This window comes from Marmota monax, unplaced genomic scaffold, assembly GCF_021218885.2.
Source record: "Marmota monax isolate L192 unplaced genomic scaffold, Marmota_monax_Labrador192_F-V1.1 WCK01_AAM20220418_F8-fsc00048, whole genome shotgun sequence".
NCBI classification, from domain to species: Eukaryota; Metazoa; Chordata; class Mammalia; order Rodentia; family Sciuridae; genus Marmota; species Marmota monax.
Window position 1 is genome coordinate 13,162,913 of NW_026694895.1, and position 22,147 is coordinate 13,185,059.

At 36.6% G+C, this 22,147-nt stretch overlaps 1 protein-coding gene across 3 annotated transcripts in view; it reads left to right on the forward strand.

The window, feature by feature from the left end:
• Positions 1–4,215: 4,215 nt before the first annotated feature.
• The window catches only part of Gtdc1 (glycosyltransferase like domain containing 1), a 382,956-nt gene continuing 365,024 nt past the window's right edge, over positions 4,216–22,147 (forward strand). Inside the window, exon 1 of one of the 3 annotated variants that reach the window (XM_046426876.2) lies at positions 4,216–4,307. The gene's annotated coding sequence lies outside the window, so the exon portion shown is untranslated. The remainder of the gene's footprint in view (positions 4,308–22,147) is intronic. The other 2 variants (XM_058573487.1, XM_046426874.2) reach the window with 2 other exon arrangements.

Genomic DNA, 22,147 nt, shown 5'->3' on the forward strand with positions numbered 1-22,147 from the left:
TGTATACATTTTGAGTAGTACTCATTCTTACAGTGTTCCTCAGTGCTCTACTGAGACCTTTTTCTTAGAGATAACACTTTTCTTGAGGCTTACTTATCTCCTTGATCTTATGCTACATTTGATACTACAGATCTTCTATAACCAACAGCTTTAAGTTCCCCAAATACATACTCAATATTCTTCTTTTTGACATTTTCATCTTTCTTGCTAACCTTGCCACCTATTGTATCTACTTTCACATTACCTCCAGTTTGGATTATCATACAGGCTCCCTTTCTTCAAATCCAGTGTGCCCGGATGACTAATCTTCCAAATATCCACACTCTAGCCTAACCTCAAAAACCCTTCCACCCACAAGACCTCTACCTCTTCTGCCTCGACTTCCTTTATGTTTTTCCTAGTCTCTCACACTCTTTAGATGCATGTGGGCTTTTTTTATAGTCTGAAACACATGAAATCTGACTTTTTCTTAGGGCCAAATGAAACTGGGAGTTTTATTTTATTGTTTTACCTCCAGTATGTAGAACAGTGCATGTAGATTAATAAACATTTGTTGAACGATGAATCTAATAGATCATGTAATTTCCAATCCATTCAACCACATTCCCCACTAGCCTATAAATACACTTCACATCCACAAAGGTTGTTCTCTCTGGCCATGGAATTTATTTTTTATGATGTCAGATACATTGACCTTTTTCTCTAAACAGATTAATGAAGTTCTAAAAGACAGAGGCCCTTTTTATACATTTTTATCTTCCACACCTAGTAGAGTTATGAGCAATATTTGATATATATTTAGCAAACACTTATTTGTTTCTTACTGTAACATTATATAGTTTATCACTGAGCACTTTTATATCAGTAGGGCTGAAACGGAAATAAAATTAGGTCAACCCCATACAACACTGGCATAGGGCCCATGGACAGAGACAGGGTGAGAGCTTTCTTGCTAATGTCTATTTAAATAGCAAATGATAGTTTTCTGAAAGGAGGATGTAAGGAGGAAGGTCTCCCTTGGGAAGATATTTTACTTCCTTATCTATGAATGTAGAGTCCGTCTCCGTGAGTGTTGATCATCTTCCCCTGCTGAGTTGCTAGGGTCTAGGTGTTATTGACTTGCCAGAATCTTAAAAAAGTCTTCTTCAACTTCTTAGTCTTCTTTGATCCCTGTGTATACTCATCAACCCCAAGTTTTTTCCCTAGGAGCATTTATGTCCCACATTTCTTTTAAAATCCTGCTTGCTTCCTTAGAAACTAACAAGGTCATGGCCTCCTTGTCTTGTTCTTTTCTCCCCCTTCTCCCTGCATCAAGTCCTTGCAGAATAATTTCTTATTAAAATAAATTTCTCAAGCTCAAATTCAGGGCCTCTACCAATGGTTCTAGCTTAACATTTCAGTGTGGTTTGCTACTGTTTCTCAAATAAATCCCCTGTTTAAATTTACTGTTCTAATTTACACCCCGCCCCCCGCCCCCGAATTCTTGGCATGCTCACTTTCTCCTATCTCTTTTACCTTTCCCCTTATACATCAATCCAAATGACAAATTTCCATTTTGTTGTTGTGGTCTTTAAGAAGTCTTGTCTTAATTTATATGGATTTTTCCAGCTTACCATTTGGAAAGTACAATAGAATCCTTGATTATTTATGTTGAATTATCATTTTATGCTTCATATTTTACCTCCTCAATAGTGTTGTGATTTTCTTGACAACAGGGATTTCATAATTTTTACAGTCGGCACTGCCATTGGCCGCTCTGAGGATGCCTGTATTTGGTTGGAACAGGGCTCCAGAGCTCTGGCCAGCACTGCCTGCAGATGACCCCTAACTGAGATGAAGGTTGCACAATAGGAATTGTTGAAAACAATAGGACAAAATGGCCTCTGACAGCAATACCTTCCTAGCTAATGTCAAGTTCAACTTCATATATCACACAGACTTCTTGGGCAGAGCTGCAAATCAAAGAATTCTGATGTTGAATAGCTTTACGTCAGTTTTAACTGTAAGCTGAATGTTGGCAAATGTGTGAGATAGGAGACCTGAGTTTGAATCTCAGTTGTTTCCAATCAAACTGGGTAATATTGGGTATTCAATTTACCCTCTCTGGACTTCAGATCTTAATCAGTAAAATGAACAGATTAGATTGCAGATCATCTTAAGGACAAGTTATAAAATTATATGATTCTATTTCCAAAGCAATGAAATGGCAGCCATAGCTTTGGGGATTTTCAGACACTTAAAATTTTTTTTCTGTTTTTTTTTTTTTTATTTGTAGATGTACACAATACCTTTATTTATTTTTTTAATGTTTTTTAAAATTTATTTTTATTATGTTTTTAAAATTTATTTTTATGTGGTGCTGAGGCTCAAACCCAGTGCCTTACACATGCCAGGCAAGCGCTCTACCACTGAGCAACTACCCCAGCCACTTTCAGACACTTTTCTATAGAATAGGATTTACTAGTTTCATGTGCAGTTAGGAATATTCACTTTTAGCTTTTGGCGTTTACTCTTTTCTGTTTCTCAATTTGTGTGAAAGAGGATGGACAGATGGTTTATTAGGTTTCCAAATGCTCGTAATACTGTTCAATTAAACAATGGCTCTAACTTTTGAAGGTCCACATAGAGTGTGTACTCTGTTTATAAGGTAGTTTTAACTGTTTAAGGAAAATAATATTTATTCCCATAACTTAAAGCAACTAGTGCATGTAAATCTAAAGGCCTACACTTAATTCATTTTTGCATCACAGCCTAACTCTGCCAAGTTGCAGTTGCAGTTTTAAAAATGAAATTATCACAACTGGCAAGATTAGGCACGCCTATAATCCCAGTGGCTCCGGAGGCTGAGGCAGGAAGATCACAGCTTCAAAGCCAGCCTCAGCAAAAGCAAGTTAAGCAACTCAGTGAGATGCTGTCTCTACATAGTGTACAACCAGAGAAATGAAAAGTTGTGTTCCATTTGTGTATAATGAAATGCATTCTGCTGTCATGTATAACTAATTAGAACAAATAAAAAATTAAAAAGAAATCTAAATAAAATACAAAATAGAGCTGGGGATGTGGCTCAGTCGTCAAGTGCCCCTGAGTTCAATCCCCCGCAAAAAAAAAAAAAAAAAAAAAAAAAAAAAAAAAAGTTACTAAAGTAGCCAGATACCCAGTTACAATAGCATGTTTTGCCTTTGCTTTAATCACTTAACCAACAACCTCCATCCAAATACAAAATCCAAAATTTCCAGAATCTGAGGAAATTAAAAAAGAGGAAGAGATACGAATTCCTCATTTTACAGATAAGGACCCGAAGCTTTAAAAGTCCCTGGTGCTGTTTCTACTGTGTACTGAGTAAATAAAAGCTTTAGTGAAGTTAGGTTGAAGGGGAAAAGACATTCAAAATGGGTGAATTGTTAGCCCCAATGTAAAAAGCCGTCAATTATTACTGCATAAAGGAAAGTGTAGGTGGAACTAGGCTAGTCAGAAGAAGGTCACTACTGTGTCGCCTTGCCTTATGATTTTTAATTGCTCACTGTGACTCTTCACGTAAGCGGTACCGCGAATACGCAATTTTTGAATACCCTAACTTCATCTTAAGTGTGTGTAATAGTGAGAATCGAAAGGATGCGCAAAATGTGGATAAAGAAAAAACGTGACCCTGCCAGCAGGGATCCAAGAGGGGTTCTGAGTGAGAGACATTAGGACGCCTGGCACAGCAAGAGCCCGGGAGGTAGGAGCTGCAGAGCGCATATACAGCCAGTGACGCACGGGGACCCTGAGGCTCCAGCTGACGGGGGAGAGGATCCGGAAAGGGGACAGAAGGGGTCGGCCAGAAGAAGGGAGACCAACATAGTTGAGTGAGAAGTGTAGACCCTGCGGTAGGAAAAAGAAGACGCCGACGCGAGCTTAGAACAGGACTAAAGGTTTGAGGAAAGAGTACGAATAAGCTGAAGGGGCGGCCGAGGATGCTGACGTGATGGGAAAGGGCACGCAGGGCGGTGGGAAGCCGAGCGAGGCCTGCGGGCAGTAGGCAGGTGTGAATAGCTCGGCCGCCGGGCGCAGCCCCGTAGACCGCGAGGGCGGAGCGACTGCTGAGTCAGGGACCCAGAGCCCGCCGATCTGCAGCCACACCGGGGGCGGAGCCTCGGGCCAGGGGCGGGGCGAGGGCGGGGCCCTCGCTTGACGCGCCCGGAGGCCGCGGCAGCCGCGGGCCGGGAGGGGCGGTGGCATCGGTGGCGGCTGCGGGGGAGGGGCTCGGCGTCAGCGCGTCGCCGGCTGGGCCGCGCCGGTGGCCAGGAGGGAGAGACAAGGAGGAGGAGGTGAGTGGGCTCCGGGCTGGGAGCTGCGCGGGCCGGCGGGGAGGCGGGGAGCGCGGCCCCTCCCCTCTCCTCACGGCGCCCGCCTCGCGGGGCCGCGCTGCGCGGAGTTCCCAGTGGGGCTGCGGCGGCGGCCGCGCGAGGAGCGGAGGGTGGGAGGAGGGGCGGAGCCGAGGGCTGCGCGCTCACCCGACGCACGCGCCGCGCTCCCTCCGCCGCTAGTGCGCCCGGTTCTCGGATCCCGGCGTCCGGGGTCGGGTGTCCTGGCGACTGCGTATCATTCCTCTCGCACACTGGCCGACTTATAATTTAGTTTTCTTGGTGTCTAAACGTCTTGTGTGCCGGCTTCTTGAGGCCCTTGCGTCGCTTCCTCCTCGCATGGCCTGCGAGGGTAGTTGGAGGCACGTCTCCCTGCGCAGGGAGAAGGGCGATCCGGTGCCCTCGGTTGCCCCTTTGGCGGAGGGACCTCCCAGCAGACCTTCAGGCTGCCTGTCTAAACCTGCCCCAGGCCCTTGCCGCCCCCACAATCCGGATATCAAGGCAGCGCTCCACTTCCCACTGTCAGCGGAGACCAACGACTACTCTTTGCACCTTTGCTCCCGCCCAGCCCCTTTAAGGATTCAGCACAAACTTAGTATTTCCATCCGGACCCAGATAGTCCGTCCTTTCGGGTGGAAAGGTTTTCTTAATCTAAGTCTTGTAATCCAACCTTGTACCCCACAGCGAAGTTGCAGTAATACGTTAATGTAACCGTTGGTCCTGGGGTGTGTGTGTTTTTTTTTCCTTTAGCAAATGCAACTTTTAGAGTCTTAGAATTATGTTGCATTAGATTATCTTTGAGATAATTCTTAAGTTAATGCTTGAGGTCCAGTGATGGGAGGTTCATAGAAGAGGCTTTACATTTTTTCCCTCTACCTGTATCACAGTTCGAAATGGAAAACGTGAGTTGAGGGTGACTTTCCACAGGAGGTGGATTTCAGTTCGCAGCCCCCAAGTGCTCAGGCTTGCCTTGCTTATTTGATGCTACCACTGAAGTTGATTTTAAAGCTTCACATAGTGATCAGGTAAAGGAGCTGCAGAAAAGAAGTTCAGTATAATTCAATAGAGCTATTTTATTGGATTCTATTAACCTGTTTAACCTTAAGCTTTAACCATGACAGGATTTCCATGTAGGAACCCACATACCAAGTGCAATATTGAATTTTAATTAATGCATTCCAGGTCTGATGTGGCATAGATTCCTCTCAGTTTCCACTCTATTTTATTATACATTTTCCCTTAGATTTCTATACTGTATTTAATGAAACAGTTTTAGTGTTGAGGGTTGGAGGAGAACCTTTTGAATTATGAAACTAGCATGCTACTGAGAGAAAAATGGGATTTTATAGCATTATTATTTTGGTGGCTTCTTGAAGCCCTTGCTTTAAGATGGCTTCTTTACTCATGTTGAAAACATCTTGACATTTTAATGTTAAGATCCACAGAAGTATAAAATTTTTGCTTTGTGGGGCTGCAGTTGTAGCTCAGGGGTAGAGCCCTTGCCTAGCACGGGTGTGATCCTTAGCAGCACATAAAAATAAAATAAATAAAATAAAGGTATAAAAATACAATAACATTGAATTTTATTTTATTGTTTTGCTTTGTACAGGACCTTAGCAGTGTAATCCAACTCCTATTATTTTACAGAAAAATAAGGAATCCAAGAGTTTCTTGAAGAGATTTTGCAGGAGCTGAAGAGAACTGGTTGTCTTAATTAACTAAACACTTATCTAGGTAATTCAGAACTCCCCAATGGATATTCTTGTGCCAGAGTTTATCCTTATTATTTTTATTATTATTTTCTTTCAGTGCTGGGTATCAAAAATCCAGGACTTCAGTCTGTTAGGCAAATGCACCTGAGTTATATTCCCAGCAACTCCCCCACCACTGTTATCTTAAAAAAGGCCAAGTAATTACTGATTTTTTTTCTTTTTTCTTTTTTTGCTTTGAGTATATGCCTTACTTTGTGATTTGGGCCCACTAAATAAAAATATACAAATTATTTATACTTAGGAAATATGTACATTCTTTCAGTTGAAACATTGATTTCTGATTTAGTTTGCATTTAGTGGTTATTTTTCACATCTTTATTCATATTCTTGATTCAGGTAGTCTGCGTTACTGCCAGCAGATTGGTATTTTATAGAGTTTTAGGATTGTGGTGTATGTGACTTTGATATTAATTAGGAAAGGAGCTCTAGCACCCATGTAATAATTTAATTGCAGCATCCCCAACATCACTTTTTAACTGTGCCTCAAGTGCAGGAGTCTTGAAGTTCTTGTTTTCTGGGGTGAATTTTTTGTATTTCGCTCAGCTGTGTTTGGATTAGGCATTTAGTAAATACCTGTGGGTTGTGTGCACTCTCCTGGTAGGGGCTTCATGAAAGTTGGACCATGTCTTATTAATCTGTGTAGTAGGAACTGTATAAATGCTTGTGATCTTGTTAGTAGAGAGTGCCTGGAAGATCTGAATCATGATATAGTAAACTTGAAATAGCTCATTTTCATCTTGTGTTGAACCAGTTAATCTGAATTCTGATATTGAAAGATAGCAGGGGTCAAATAATTTAGAAAAGTTGAGAGGACTAACAATATTAATTTTGTTCTTTAATATTTGTTAGTTACTGTGAAATTAGGAAAGGACACCATTATTTAAATTTAGTGATAGAACAATTCAATCAGACTGGACGAGTACAAAGTTTCTAGCAGACTGAATTTTGATAACCATGAATTGATGACCCTCTCATTGTTTCTGTAGACCACATTTTAAAGCATTATTTTCACTTTATAAGGATTTATTTTTTGGCATGGACACCTTTGTAAGGAATATGATTTTTGGAATTTAGACTACTTTGGCAAACTATACTGAAATGATATTTTAAATATTTTAAGCTCAATTTGATGGGTTGTGCTTCATGCTGGTGAATCTTAAAACACTTTAAAAAAGCCAGGTAATTACTAATTTTTTAAGACTCATTCTTACCTATTCTTCAGTAGATCAGAATAGTGTGTTCTACTTATATAAAAAAAAAAAAAAAAAACTAAAGAAAGAATTTTAAGCTTTTTTATCCCTGAAATTATCACCACTTCATCTTTTGAAGAACTTTGGTAAACTTGTGGTCTAGAGCTTTGGTAAAATTTCCATCTAGCACATTAAAAGCCAATTCCGTAGAGTGATTCCTATTTGAACATATAGAGTCATATAGATAATAACCTTCTCAGGGACAGTATTTTTGAATTACCTTCATTACTCCATTGATATTATTACTGAAAACAAATGTACAGTAGAGTTGGATGGTGTTTAATTTGTATGAAGCAGTCATCTCACATCTATTCTTGCTGGTTCTTAAGTCAGTTGCAGTTCACTTGGCCTACCCAGTGCCAGATAGTCCCTTTCACCAAGACTGAAAATACATAAAGCACCCCTCTCCCTGTCCCAATCCTCTGCAGTGGAGTGGTGTGGAGTCATTCTGGTGCACTGAACATCTGTTGTTCACAGAGGTACGATCTAACATCATATCCTTGGCATATACTCAAATTTACCTCTCAGATTTTTATTTTAAACACATTTCCTGTAAGGAGTTTTAGAAATATATAGCATAAACTTCTTAACAAAGTATGTATGAATCATATAGAATATTTCAGTATTATTATAGATAGAATTAGGATTTAGAATTAGATAATTAATAAGAATTAGAATATTTAGTACTTTTCCCGCACACTTGCTAGGGTCACACTTATGTCATTTAAACAAGTGATGAAATTATTTTTTGAGCTGAGTGTGATGGTGATTATCTGTAATTACAGTGATTTGGGAGGCTGAGGTGGGAGGATTGCAAGTTTGAGACCAGCCTCATCAACTTGGCAAGACTCATCTCAAAAAGGACTGGTGATGTAGCTAAGTGGTAAAGTGACCACTGAGTGGTATATGTATACATATGTGTGTGTGCATTTTTTTTTTTTTAAAGCAGTCAGAGAAGTAATTCCACAGTTTTTCTTTAGTGGTAAGTAGTCTATTGATTTGACATATTTCTTTTGTGGTTCCTTTTTGTATTCCCTGTCCCTTGTGGAACTGGAGCCTTGTTTTCAATATGATTAAGTACCATAACAGCCTGGCCAGTTTTCTCCTAGCCGTTGCTCCTTCCAGTGGGGAGCTGGGACTTGTTCTTGTCCCTGGTAGATAGATGGTAAAGGTATTGTAGAGCCAATATACTGTGATTTTGCCTCTTGGATTCACCCTCACCAGATTGACTCCTTAGATACTGAGAGCTGTTATCATTTTGAATGTTTTTTGAGGATTAGATTTTCATTTGTATTAGGGACTCTCAGATATCCTAGATTCATACATTCATGAGTTAGACCCCTTTTCTGATTAGCCTTCTGTTCTGTTCTCTGCTGCCTTCTTACTGGAGACACTTCATGCATGCTTTTTGTCCAGTTCAGTGATAGCTAGTTATTTTCAAGTGTTTGATTTTTTGCTCTTGTCTTCTCTCAGTTTTGAACTTTCATTTGATCAGGTGGCTGTTACATATTCTTATAGCAGGTCATTTCCTATGTTTCCTCTAGACTATATGTACCCCAAGGGTGTGACTGAGTGAATCTATCTTGATCTTGGTGATGTCCTCAATACTCTGTATAGTGCTTGGCACATAGCAGGTTTTAGGTAAGTACTAATTAGGTATATTCATTCTAATAACAGGTTCTATATCAGTGTCAGAAACCAGTGTTCATAGAGAAATTTCAAATTCATTCAAGAAGTGTAGATATTATATTGCCATCATTAGGAGTAGAGAGTGTGTGTATTTTAAATTATAAGTATATCCATATAAAAATGGCTGTTATCATCCATCTTACAAGATATTTGAGAACTTGTAAAATTTCACAATGTTTAATTGTAAGACATTGCACATTTCAATTTTTCGTGAGTTTGACAAATATGTATATGTTATTTTATATTTCTTATACAAGAAAGTTTTATGGCACTATAAAGAAGTGAGTTTAATGACTCTATTTTTGTCCATTAGTAAATATATACTGAAGAGTAAATTCTCATTAAAAGACCCTTAAATGCTTGCTCATTAAAAAAAGAGACCGCTTTGATTTTGCTCTCCATACATTCCTAGTTATTGTATTAGACAAGTCATCAAACTCTTTAGTAGTCTAAACCTTTAATTTGTTTTCAGAAAAGTAGTCATGTATTGAACACCCAAATTACCATGTCTTTAACAAGTAATGCTAACACTCTGTATTAAAAAGGTAATGACCATAACTTTTATAGTAGAATTTCTTGTACTAATTTTTAAAAGAGGACTTTTGAGCCAAATTTCCCGTGAAGACCCAAACTCATACTTTTAATGAGAGTGGAGTACGTATGTATATGTAGAGGGGAAGGGGTTGTAATTTTTGTGGTGGTATTTTTAAGTGGACAGTTTACTAATTATTTTGAGGGAAACACTTTACAACTCTAAAAGGAAAACTTCAATTATCTGAATGAAATGAGGTACATGAAATTAATTCAGATAAGTGGGGAATCCTTAGTGTAAATGATGCATGTCAAAGGGACATGACCTCAATCTTGATTTTTTTTCTCCCCCTATATATCTGTCAGCTGCTTTTATGTTACTAGATTGTAATTCCTTTTATTCATACTAAGAATCATTGATGGGAGGGAGGTAAAGTTGCTCTACAGATTTTTTTTTTTTCCTTTGCCACAGAAGAATCCCTGGTGGTAGTCTGTGCTGAGCATAATTGCTCATCTCTACCCTGTATTGCCTGCCAATTTTAGGTGGTACACCACAGCCTTCCATTTTGTCACCTTCCTGTCAAATGTGTATGGGAACCCCTTGAGACTACAATTGAATTGAAATTAAAGCCACATTTCTCTGTTCAATTTCAAGATGTTTATCCTTCTTAAAAGTTGAGTTTCTACAAGTTGTAAGAGTACATTGAGCTGGATAAACCTTGTTTCCTTCTCTCTTGACTTGCTTAGGTTTTCATATTAAGCAGTTATTTTGCAATGTGAACCCTTAAAATATAAACAAACCTCAGGGCCTGACCCCTGACCTTTGTAAATCCTAAGTTGAAATGGAAATTTTAGTCATTGGGGTTGAGGAAAATGATTTCTGCTGCAGTTGACTAAGTTTTGCAGTATTCTTGGGTTCATGGCATCTGAAAGCTATTGTGTAATCTGTAGCAAACCCCTATAGCTGTGATGATATTGTCTTCTAGGCTTTCTTTTGTTTTGTTTTTAAGTGGAGGCAAACTGTTGCAGCCACAGAGATGTGGGCTGACACCTTTACAAATGAATTTACTTCTCTTTAACATTACTATAGGTTCTTTACTTGAAGCACCTGAGACCATGCCTTTATTTTCAGCATGTACCAGCTTTCTTTTCATCTCTTGGTTTTTAAGATACATGATGATTCATATCTTGATTGCCTTGGGTAGTATGTGGTATCAGCAAGCTCTGCACCCAGACCTGGTGAGCAGCTCCTAGGTCATTGTTTGATGTTCCCCTAAGTATGTGCAGGTGGTGTGACTAAAGATTTTGGGCTTGAGGGTTAGCCCAGACTGATTTTGACTCTTTACCATTTATGATCAGTATGCCTCTGTGAAAAATTAGGTACTTGTCTCAGTTTCAGTTTCCTCATCTTTAAAATGTGACTATCATTTGGCAATGTTGAGTTGGTTTTAAAAATTATTTAAAAAGTAATCTTGGTGTGTTAGTTCATTGTCATATTCAAATAGTGTAAATTAATGCATTGTCTAGCTCATAGACTATTTTAAATGGAAGTAGATTTTGTTCCATTTAAAAATAGAGGTAATCAAGTTGGCGGAAAGCTTTCCAAATAGAGGTCTTGCCCTTTTGACTTCAAAACTATATAAAACCCTTGTAAGCTATTGATCTATTCATATATACAAATGATATACCAGTGTGTGATGTATAGAGGTGGAACATGCACTGACTGTAGTTTGGTCCAAAGGCTTGATCTCCAGAATTGCCATTTTGAGAGTTGCTATGGTCCTTCAAGAGGTAGGGCATTGTAGGATGCCCTAAGGTCACTGGGGGTGTGCTCTCAAGAGGATTGTGGGACCTTGGTCTTATCTTCTCTTTCTGCTTCCTGGCTCATGATGTGAGTACTCCCTCTGACATGTGGTCCCACCATGACATGCTGCCCTTGCCAGAGGCTCAAACCATGCAGCCACATCGTTTTGGAGTTGAACCTCTAAAACTATAAGCTGAATAAGCCTTCTTTTCTTTATAAGTAACTTATATCAGGTATTCATGTGGTAACACAAATCTGACTACCGTACTCTGGAGTCAGACATACTTGGATTTGTATATAGATGATCTACCTCTTTCCACTTGAGTAACCTAGAGCAGAGTATTTTAGCTGTTTGTTCAAAGTTTTTATCTATAATGAAGATAAAAAGACTAATAAAGATTAAAAAATTATAAAAAGATTATTATTGAAACTTAGGTTAAGCATGCAAAACACTTCATTGTATCTGAGTCCATTAAATACTGGTAGTTATCATTTTGACCTTGGACAGATAATTTCCTGCTTCTACCCCAGGTTTCCATATCTGTACTACAACAGCTAGTGAATACTGTTATCATCAAGAGTAAATGAGATAATACATGTATGTGTTTACAAAATGTTAATAGCTATTGTATATATTAATTCAGCTTCGGAATAAATTAGATCAATTTTGAGTTAAAGAATTTTTCTACATATTTGATAAATTTATTATTTATCCAACTTAAATCATTCATAGCTTTCAGTATTTTCTTAAGACAGTATTTCTTAAATTGTGGTGTACAGACCCTTTGGAGTCACAGAGTTGCTTTTAGGGGTACTATGAGAATAAAACTACTATCAGAACAGTAAATTTTTGCTTTTTTGTTTAATGTTTTCCCTGCTTGTGCAAAGCTAGTGATGAGTAAAACCATCGAAATCTTAATAGAAATTAAATGCCAGCGGTACCAAACTATACTAGTAATCATTGTATCCTTCACTGAGATGCTTTCACAGGTTAAAGTAAAACAACAACAATGAAAACAAAGCTGGAGGTATCCAGCTGACTTCACATAAGAAAGTCCTTGATAAAGTGGTAACAGTTATTAATCTTGTGAAATTTTGACTCTGGATATTTTTTTATTTTTAAATTTGGTGTGATGAGATAGGACATTTGCAAAAAGCACTTCTGCTGCACATCCTGAGCACATTGCTTGTCTAGAGGAAAAACCTTAAGTGTGAGTTTTTTTCTTTTGAGTTACCAATGGAACTAGCCATATTTTTCATGAAATACCACTTTTGCTTTAAAGAATCACTACTGGACAAACTCTGATTATTTAAATTATTTGGCAATCTTTTTCTTGAAAAATGAACAAAATAATGAGCCCATCACTTTAAGGAAAATTACTGACAGTGTTTGTTGTCAGTGATAAAAATGCAAACTTTTAAAATGAAAATTAAAGATTTGGATAATTAACTTGGTTAAATTTTAGATAATTTTAGGTAACTTGTGTTACTTCCTATGCTTTTGTTTGCTTTTAATATTTAAAAATTTTTTTGATGAGAGAGGGTGATATTAATGAATGTGAGGTTTTTTTTTTTTTTTTTTTTTTGGTCATATAATGAATTATGTCAAGATTTGTAGTACCTACATAACTGAATAAACCACTATTTTCTAACTTTCCAGTGTTACAAAATTATGGGTAAAAAGATCCTTTCAAATAGCAAGTAATAGAAAAATAAATATTACAGAATACAAAAATTTCATATATATTGGATTCCACATTTATAATTAGTCCTTAAGAAACTCCTACTTGTCAAGTTTTGCTGAATTATCAAAAAGAACATCCTTAATTATATGAATAATTGGTTAATATTAACACTCTTTTCATGATGTGTTTGAGGCCATTTTTTTTTCATATAACTCAATCAAAATAATGTATCATAACAGATTGAATATAGAAGTAGATAGGAAAAGCTACCTGTCAGGGCTGGGGCTGTAGTTCGGTGTTAGAGCACTTGCCTAGCATGGGTGAGGCACTGGGTTCTATCCTCAGCACCACATAAAAAATAAATTAATTAAAGTTATTAAAAAAAAGAAAAACAAACAAACCTACCTGTCTTCTATTAAGCTAAACATGAAAGAAATTTGAAAAACTTGCATAATAATGTCACATTTCTTACTAAGTTACTTTTTTAGTTTGAAAAAATAGTGAAATTATCTTATTGTTTCTATATAAAATAAAAGTTTTAAAATGAATTAAATATCTAAGAATTTTTCATTTGGCAAATATTGACAATTAGAACTCTTGTAAACAAAACTCTTGGGGGAGTACTCAGTAATTTTTAAGAACACAAAGGAATCCTGACATTGAGAAGTTTGAGAACTGTTTCTTTAAGAAAAGGCTCATCAAATGAATACAGTTTTAAATATTTAATGTTATTTGAGTATGGACAGTATGACTCTAGTTCTTTTCTCAGTTGTAGGGATATGTCATTGGATTTCTGTTACTTTTTCCAAATAGGCAGTGTGTTCCTGTGTGTATTTTTAAAGAAGACTTTCGTTTTTAACTTTTTTTGGTACCGGAAATTGAACCCAGGGGCACTCAACCACTGAACCACACAACCCCAGTCCTTTTTATTTTGAGACAGGGTATTGCTAAGTTGCTCAGGGTCTTGGTAAGTAGCTGAGGTGTTCTTGAGCTTGTTATCCTCTTGCCTCAGCCTCCCCAGCTGCTGGGATTACAGGCCTGTGCTACCATGCCCAGCAAAGATTTTTATTTTTAAGATTGATGCTACCTATAGGATTACACTCAGAATTGAGATATGGTTAATAGTAATACCAGTTAGTCTTTTTATGCTTAATACCTTTCTTTGGGGGGTTGGTGGTAACCAGGAATTGAACTCAGGGGCACTTGACCACTGAGCCACATCCCCAGCCCTATATTGTATTTTATTTAGAGACAGGGTCTCACTGAGTTGCTAAGCACCTTGGTGTTGCTTAGGCTGGTTTTGAACTCATGATCCTCCTGTCTCAGCCTCTCTAGCCGTTGAGATTACAAGAGTGCGCCACCATGCTTGGCTTGATATCACTCTTTTGTAATGAGGTATATATGCTGTTTTTGGAGCTTTTCACCATGGCAAGTATATCAGTGTTGTAGTGAAACTCATTTTGCTGAATATAAACTGACATTTTCTCAGAAGTCCATACACCAGGCTTATGTATTCTGACATTTCATAGCTATTTTCTGGTATGGTCAATCTACAGTTTAAGAATGTGTATCTGAATTAGTTACTTGCAACAAAACCATATATAGTATGAACTACAGATGAGTATATAGTACTAGTATAGTATGGACAGTTCAGCCTCATTGTGGACTATTAACATTTTTCTATGGGAAATTACATTTTTACTCCTTGAAATCTAGCCAAACATGTATCTTCATTGCAATCTAGCAGTAGCAAGAGATCCCACTTTGCCCCTCAAAGTAGAAACAGGATTGTTAAAGCTTTAATAATAGCTTTTAACATTAAAAAGCTTTAATGTGCTCAAAAGGCACACTAACTTGGGCATCTTATGTGAGTGAAAGATGATAATACTCTCAGACGAAGCAAGTATATAAACTTTGGGCCAACTAGCAATAATGGAGGGAAAAAAGAGAAGGGATGTTCTGGAGGATATTTTGAGGGTGGTATGTTCCCTTTTGGGACAGACTTTTTTAAATAAAAAGGTATATATATGTAGGTTGGAAAATTCATAAGTGTATATGGAGTTTGCTTTGTTGTGTTTTTATGGTTGGAGATTTGTATTAACTGACCTCAAGCAACAGAATGACAAGCCAATTGGGAAGGTTGAACTTACCTTTAGGCCAGAGATTTGAAATAAAAAGAGTGAGTGATGAGCTCCAGGGGCAATGATAATCAGAAGGAGTAGTGGAGGCCAGAAGTATGTTGATATATGTAGGCTGTAAAGGGGACCCCCAAAAGTCCATGTTCTAGGGTGGTTGTTAGAACAGGGGGTAGGACTGATAATTGGCCAGCACAGTTCAGTCGAAAATGTTTTACTCAGCTCATTGCCCTGAGGTCTCTGGCAGGAAAGATAGAAGACATGTGTTCTATACAGGAAGCCCAGCCCATATGGAGAGTGGTTGATATGAAGTAGAAATCCAGAACCATAGGAGCTTGGAGAAATGGAAGAAGCTAAAGTTGGAAAACTAGAATTTGACCTGTGTTAAGCTCCTTGCTTCTTCCTGTCCTGTCAATATTAATCCCTTGAATTGAGGCAAAACTGAACCAAAGGAGACAGAAAGTGACTTATAGGTGTCAGCATTGAAGAGACAGGATTGACCCAACAAATGTATGTTAATTGGATGGTAATTAAGACGGGGAACAATTGGGTCATTATAGTATTTCCACTCAGGTTCTTTATACAGCAGACCCTGGGTAGCATATTACCTGCCCACCAAAAAATTCTCTAGGCCTGGGGTTGCAAATTCTTTTTTTAAAGCACCAGATAGTAAATATTTTAAGCTTTATGGGTCAGATGGTTTCTGTTGCACTTAAGTCTGTTGCTGCATGAAAGCAACTGAAGAAAAACACATTAATAAAGGAACATGGCTGTGTTTCAATAAAGCCTTATTTATGAAGACTCAAATTTGAATTTCATATATTTTCACATATCACAAAATATTAGAAAAATGTTTTTCAGCCATTTAATAATATAAAACCCATCTTTAGATCATAGCTATATAATAGCATGCACTAAGCTGGATTTTGGCCCATGAGCTCTTGTTTTCTGGCCCCTGTTTTAGGAAATGAATGACTTATCAGTTATGATGCAGAAAGCTTAGCAGTACTGAAATAGATGTTCTCTAGGACAATGCTCTTGGTGACACTGTCTTGTTTTGTAGGTGACACTGATGATAAAAATCCGTTCAAGAATTTAGATGTGACATCTGCAGCAGGTTCAAATCTCTCAGCTATAAGACAAACTGGATACTTCATAAGAATTGTCATCTATTATGCACAGAGAGCCAAAATCCGTTACTGAGATTGTCTGGGTGAGCTGCCTGCTGGGTCCAGTGATGCAGTAGTAGACAAAGAAGTTGAAAGAGAAGTCTGGCATATTCTGTGGATGACTGGCAGAGTGTGACACCAATATGGCATCAGGCCCTACTATGATTCCAAGGACTTTATGACAAAATAAAAAAGAAAAAAAATATTTGTAATAGAGCTTGGTGTGATTGAAGTAAATATGATCTTTATTTTGGGAATGTGTACTGCATTATCATTCCATAATGATATATAGTAATTGCCTTGTTAATCAAACTTTAAACATTCTATCTTTATTCACAAAACTTATGTAGTTATTACCTTTTCTAATTTGGTTCTCTAACTCTAAGGAAATTCGGTGAAAAATAACAACTGTTTACTAAGTAGGTTAATTTAAGGACAATTATTTTCACTTGGAAATTTTTGTTTGGGATTCTTGAAACTGTGCTCTCATGTACAGCATTTAAAATATTTCTATTTGTGAAAAGCTACTTGGATTTTCTTAGAACCATCTTTTTGAGTAGACTCCTTTACTCAATAGTAAATAGAAAATAATAATGTAGAGTACAAGTATATATAGAATGTTGAATTTCTAAATTGTTTCAGACCTATTAATTATATACACTTAGAAAATTTAGCAAGCAGGTATGATTAGAATAAACTTGTGTATTTTTTTTAGCTATTGAACCATAAAACTGGAACATCAAAGTAGTTCTGAATCAAATTGGTGTTTTATTTGGTTAATAATCTTTTTTTTTCTTGGTATGTATCAATTTATACCATTAATAGAGGATTTGAAAGTAGCACTGGGAAATGAAGTGGGTAGATTCTCCCAAAGTTGGATTCCATTTTTACCCTCAGTGAATTGTCAACTTTTTTTTTTTAAATTTATTTTTTTAATGTTAGTATTCAACAGAAGCTCTGACAGTCTAGGATATAAAACATTTTATTTAACTTGTACAGCTCATTTACAAATGAAGCTTCCCTCGTGACTTATCTTGAAATCCTTATTCAAAGCATATACTATTTAATTTGTCAGTATGCCATTGCCTGACTGCATGTTTTTGGTCAAGAGTGTAGTGCCACTAACATAGCCATCCTGCTAGGAAGATGATCTGAAGGTTGCTGGACAGTAGAATTTACACACTTCTAATTTACAAGTCAGATTAGGGTCATAATCATATGATAGTTTTATGTGGAATTGATTTCATGGTTTTTTAAGCTATTTTTTGTTATTGCAGCAATGCCATTAACTGAAATGCAGTTTTATTGTAGCATGAGAGTACCTCAAACTCTTTTGAATTTGGAAGAAGAGGGTTGTTGGTATAGATGCTTAAATCCTAAAACTCAGGGATTTTGTGTACCTGGGTATGTATATACACATATATGTGGATGTGTGGGTTATCAAACATAAGGTCTTGTGTATACTAGATGGGTGCTCTACCTCTGAGCTATGTCCTCTGTTCATAACCCAAGGAGTTTGAATGAGAATGTCTCTTATTGTACATAATTTAATTGCCCAATGGATTGATTTGAGGTTGGTGTGATAAATATTTGAAAATATATGGTATTTTGAAATGTAAGTTATTTTGGAAGGACCATTTGTCTGTGTGTATGTGTGTGTTTAAATCAGCAATCAAGGGCTGGGGATGTAGTTCAGTGGTAGAGTGAATGCCTAACATGTATGAGACCTTGGGTTTGATCCTCATCATTGTAAATATAAATAAAATAGCAATCACCTTTTTGCCTTATAGATAAGATATATTTAGTAAGAGATGTGAATTTAGTGTTAATAGCTCATTGAAATCTGGACGTCCCTTGTGGTTTTTGGAGGCTTAGTGTAAGGGGCAAGGGATAATAAATAGAGCACTGTAGTTTACAGTTACTTTTTCTTTTCAAAATAAGGTAACATAGAATAGTACATAAATACAATTTAATGGGTTATAGTTATTCTCAATTTACCTGTCCAGATTGAAATTGAGAACCATCTCATAATAGCATTAAGAAGTATTCATAGCAGAATGACTAGTGCTATTCAATTTGAGTGTTCTATGTTTAGTTGCAGAAAAACATCTGTGTTAAATTTTTGCCATGGTTCTTGAGCCATTAATTGATTTGTTAAATATAGTCAAGAAAATAAGAAAATCCGAGTGTTTAAAACTGGGTTTGTATCAGCAGTCAAAAGAACATTTGGTTTTATCCTCACCTACTTTCTTATGTGGTAGACTCATGAGTTACTTTCTGAGATGACAAAACATTGGGATGAGGAGGATGTTAAGAATTCATCAGTTATGTCCTTTTTTCTATCAACTATGTTTCACAAAGGATTTATTTAGTTATGACATTTTTAGGTTATGATGATTTACATGGACTTCAAGAAGATTTGGAGAAAAGTTAATGTAAGGTAAGGGTATAGTAGGTATATATTACTGTGTTTGTTTTAGTAGAGCAGTGATTTTAGGTTGATACTTATACCATCTTTGCCTCTAACTTCATGGTCTCTGATTATAGCTGCTTTTTCTTCAGGAGAATGGGAGGTAATTTTTTGAATTTCAGACATTGGGAAATTAGTGGAATGGAGTGATTTGTTACTGTGGACTGTTTATTGAAGCTCTGCAACCAGACATTGAGTAAGGTACTTTACATAAGTTATTTCTAGTTCTGTCTACACCCTTGAAAGCGTATAGAATTATCTCCATTTCATGATGAGGATACTAGGAGTTAAATGGTATATCTTTGAATAAATATTGAAATAGTGTCCTATAGCTAGTGATTCATTTTGGGAAAAGTTTTTTTTTGTATCTGGAGAATGTTTGATGAATTAAGAAATAAAAATGTAATCTAAAAAACCAGCATATACTATGGGAAAATTTCAAGATTTAACAGCTTTTAACATGAATAACTTCATGTTGGGATAGAATGATGTTGGAGCCTCCTTGAAAACCTTGATGTGGTACATTTGCCAATGATGAATCTGGTCTCTAGAATTATCTATTGGGTTGCCTTTGATATTAGTATAGTATTATGATATATAACTGTACTTCCGGGTTTAAATAATGTCTAGGTAGAAAATTCATATTTAAAGGGTGAGTGATAATGAGCTATTATATAAACTGATGCATATCATAAGTTGAGTTGGATCACCTCTAAATAGAATGTTTAGAGAAAGTATTTGCAAGTATGTTTGAAGAAGTGATGAAAGAAAATTAAACTATATACCCCAGTGAATTCAGTCTATTTGATCAGTTTCCTAATTCAGTTTAGTTGAACAAAGTTGGATTTGAGTTGAAGGAAGCTTTAGTGAGCGTTTAGAACAGAATAAGTATGGTACTGCACTAAGGCATTTCATGGAAAGCAAAGATGACTGAGACATTTGCTGTCTCAGGGAATGGCATTAGCATAGACAACTGAAGGTAATCCATGACAGAATAACATGGGTGCTCTCCATTTTTATGTGGCAGTACTGTGGGAATGTGAAAAATGTGGTATGTATAACTGGGGTTCAGGGTAGGCTATGTGGAGGAGGCCAGGTTTGGGCTGGATCTTGAAAGAAGAGAAGGATATCAAGTAGGAAGAAGGGTATTCTATCCTAAAATAAGGGGTAATCATAGGCATGGAATTAGGAATAAATAGATGGCTGGGAAGCAGTAATACTTATACTGAACAGATACAAATTTTAGAAAATGGTTTCAACTACCATTTAAGCATACTTGCCCACATTATAATTCCAGTAGAGGCTTGGCATATTTGCTTGTTATTTGTACGTTTCTTTGGTAATGCACAAAGTATCTTTCTTTGTGATATATGGTGTGCATTATCAAGGTGGAAATGTTACTCACTTAAGAGCCTGGAGGGTTATAAGCATCAAAATCAAACTTCTAAGTCTAATCACAAAGTCTATTACTTGCCTTGATTTAAAACAGTAAAATATAGAGATGATGATGATTTTTACATATGAACCTAAGAAGCATTTGGCAATGCAATTAGTTTCATAACAAGTGATTGCTTTTTAAAGCCTTCCCAGAATAAGAATGAGTATCTTGATGCTAGTGTCACTTTTAAATAGCTGTAGCTCCAGGAATGTGTCTGTTCACATTATTATCTTAAATATACACCTTATCTATCCATATTGCTGTACTTCAAATGTGAAAGTAAAAATAAAGGTGTGAAGTGCCTAGCAGACTTGTATGGATTTATGTAAATCAGAAAACACAAAAATCCATTAGTCTCAGTGCTGAAGCCTTGATGTATTTAAGTATGAAATATTTCCTTAAAGTTACACACAAACACACACACACACACACACACACCCCATAATTTCTAGGGATTTACTTAGCAAAAAAAAAATCTTTATTTCACTGAACTCCAGACATGGATTCAACTGTCGTCTTATTGCTCCATAAGATTATTAAAGTTATATAAATATTTAAGTGCCCCAAATTGATCCTTTTACCCCAATTTTTTCATCTTTGGCCTTTCCCTTGTAAATTAGTGGACAATTAGTCTTTATTTCTTCTTTTCCTTAGACAAACTCTTGGAGTCATCACTGATTTCTTTCTTTTCTTTTTAATAATTTTAGTTTATTTTTTAGTGCGTTATAGTTATACATAATGGTGGGGTTCATTTTGACATATTCATAAAAGTATATAACATAGTTTTTTCCATTTTATTACCCATACTACCTGCTTCCCTTCTATCCTCTCTCCTCCAGGTCCCCTTTCTCCACTCTACTGGTCTTTATTTCTTCTTTTCCTTTTTTCTTCCTTCCTTCCTTGTCCACACTCTGTCAGTAGTTCATGCTGACTCATCAAAACACATCTACAATTTAAACCTGACCACCTGTCACCACCTTCACTACTACCTTGTTTAAGCCACTATCTCTTACTTGGGCTATTTTAATAGCCTCCTGACTGGCCTCTCAGCTTCTCAGAACCTGAAACCTAGTCCTCTAATATAGTACAATAACCAGAAAAATGATACTAAAACAGAGGTAAAATCTGTCACTCAAAACTTCAGTTGTTTCCTATCTTATGCATTGTAAAAGCTAAATCTTGTTAGAAGCCTGCCTATAAAACTCTGTCTAGTGCACCTTCATAACCTCATTATTTAGATTTTCTTTGTTTGCTACCTTTCATTCACAGCTGAATTGTATATTGTTTCTTGAATAATTGTTCTGGGATATTAAGTTTACTGGTTCTTCTTCCTGAAGTGCTTTTACTATTAGATGGCCATTCAGCTTATTCTCTAGTCTTTCTTGATATGTTAAATCCCTAGTGAGACCTTCCTTGATCATCTTACTTAAAATGCCTCTCTCCTTCCTACTTCTTTTTCTTGTTTTCACTTCCCCAAATTCACTGACTGTATATTCCATCTTACTCTTTTGTGGTCTTTTTCTGATATGATGAAACCTTGATGACTGCAAGGAATTTTTCCCAATTTATTTAATATTGGACCACTAAACCTATTCCCATACATATTTGTTACTTAATACATAATTGACTGAATGAATAAAAGATATAACTTACTTCATAGAAGTTAAACCTGTGGTAAAAACCTAATTTGTCTCCTGTTGACATCTTTGGGGAATGATATTTCCAAATGCCTGAGTGTTACTTCTTCAAAAATTTTAAATAATATATATTTGTGTAATTTGCATATAATATACTTACTTTAAGCATGGAGGTCCATGAATTTTGGCAAATATACACTGTTATGTAATATTTTTGTTCCAAT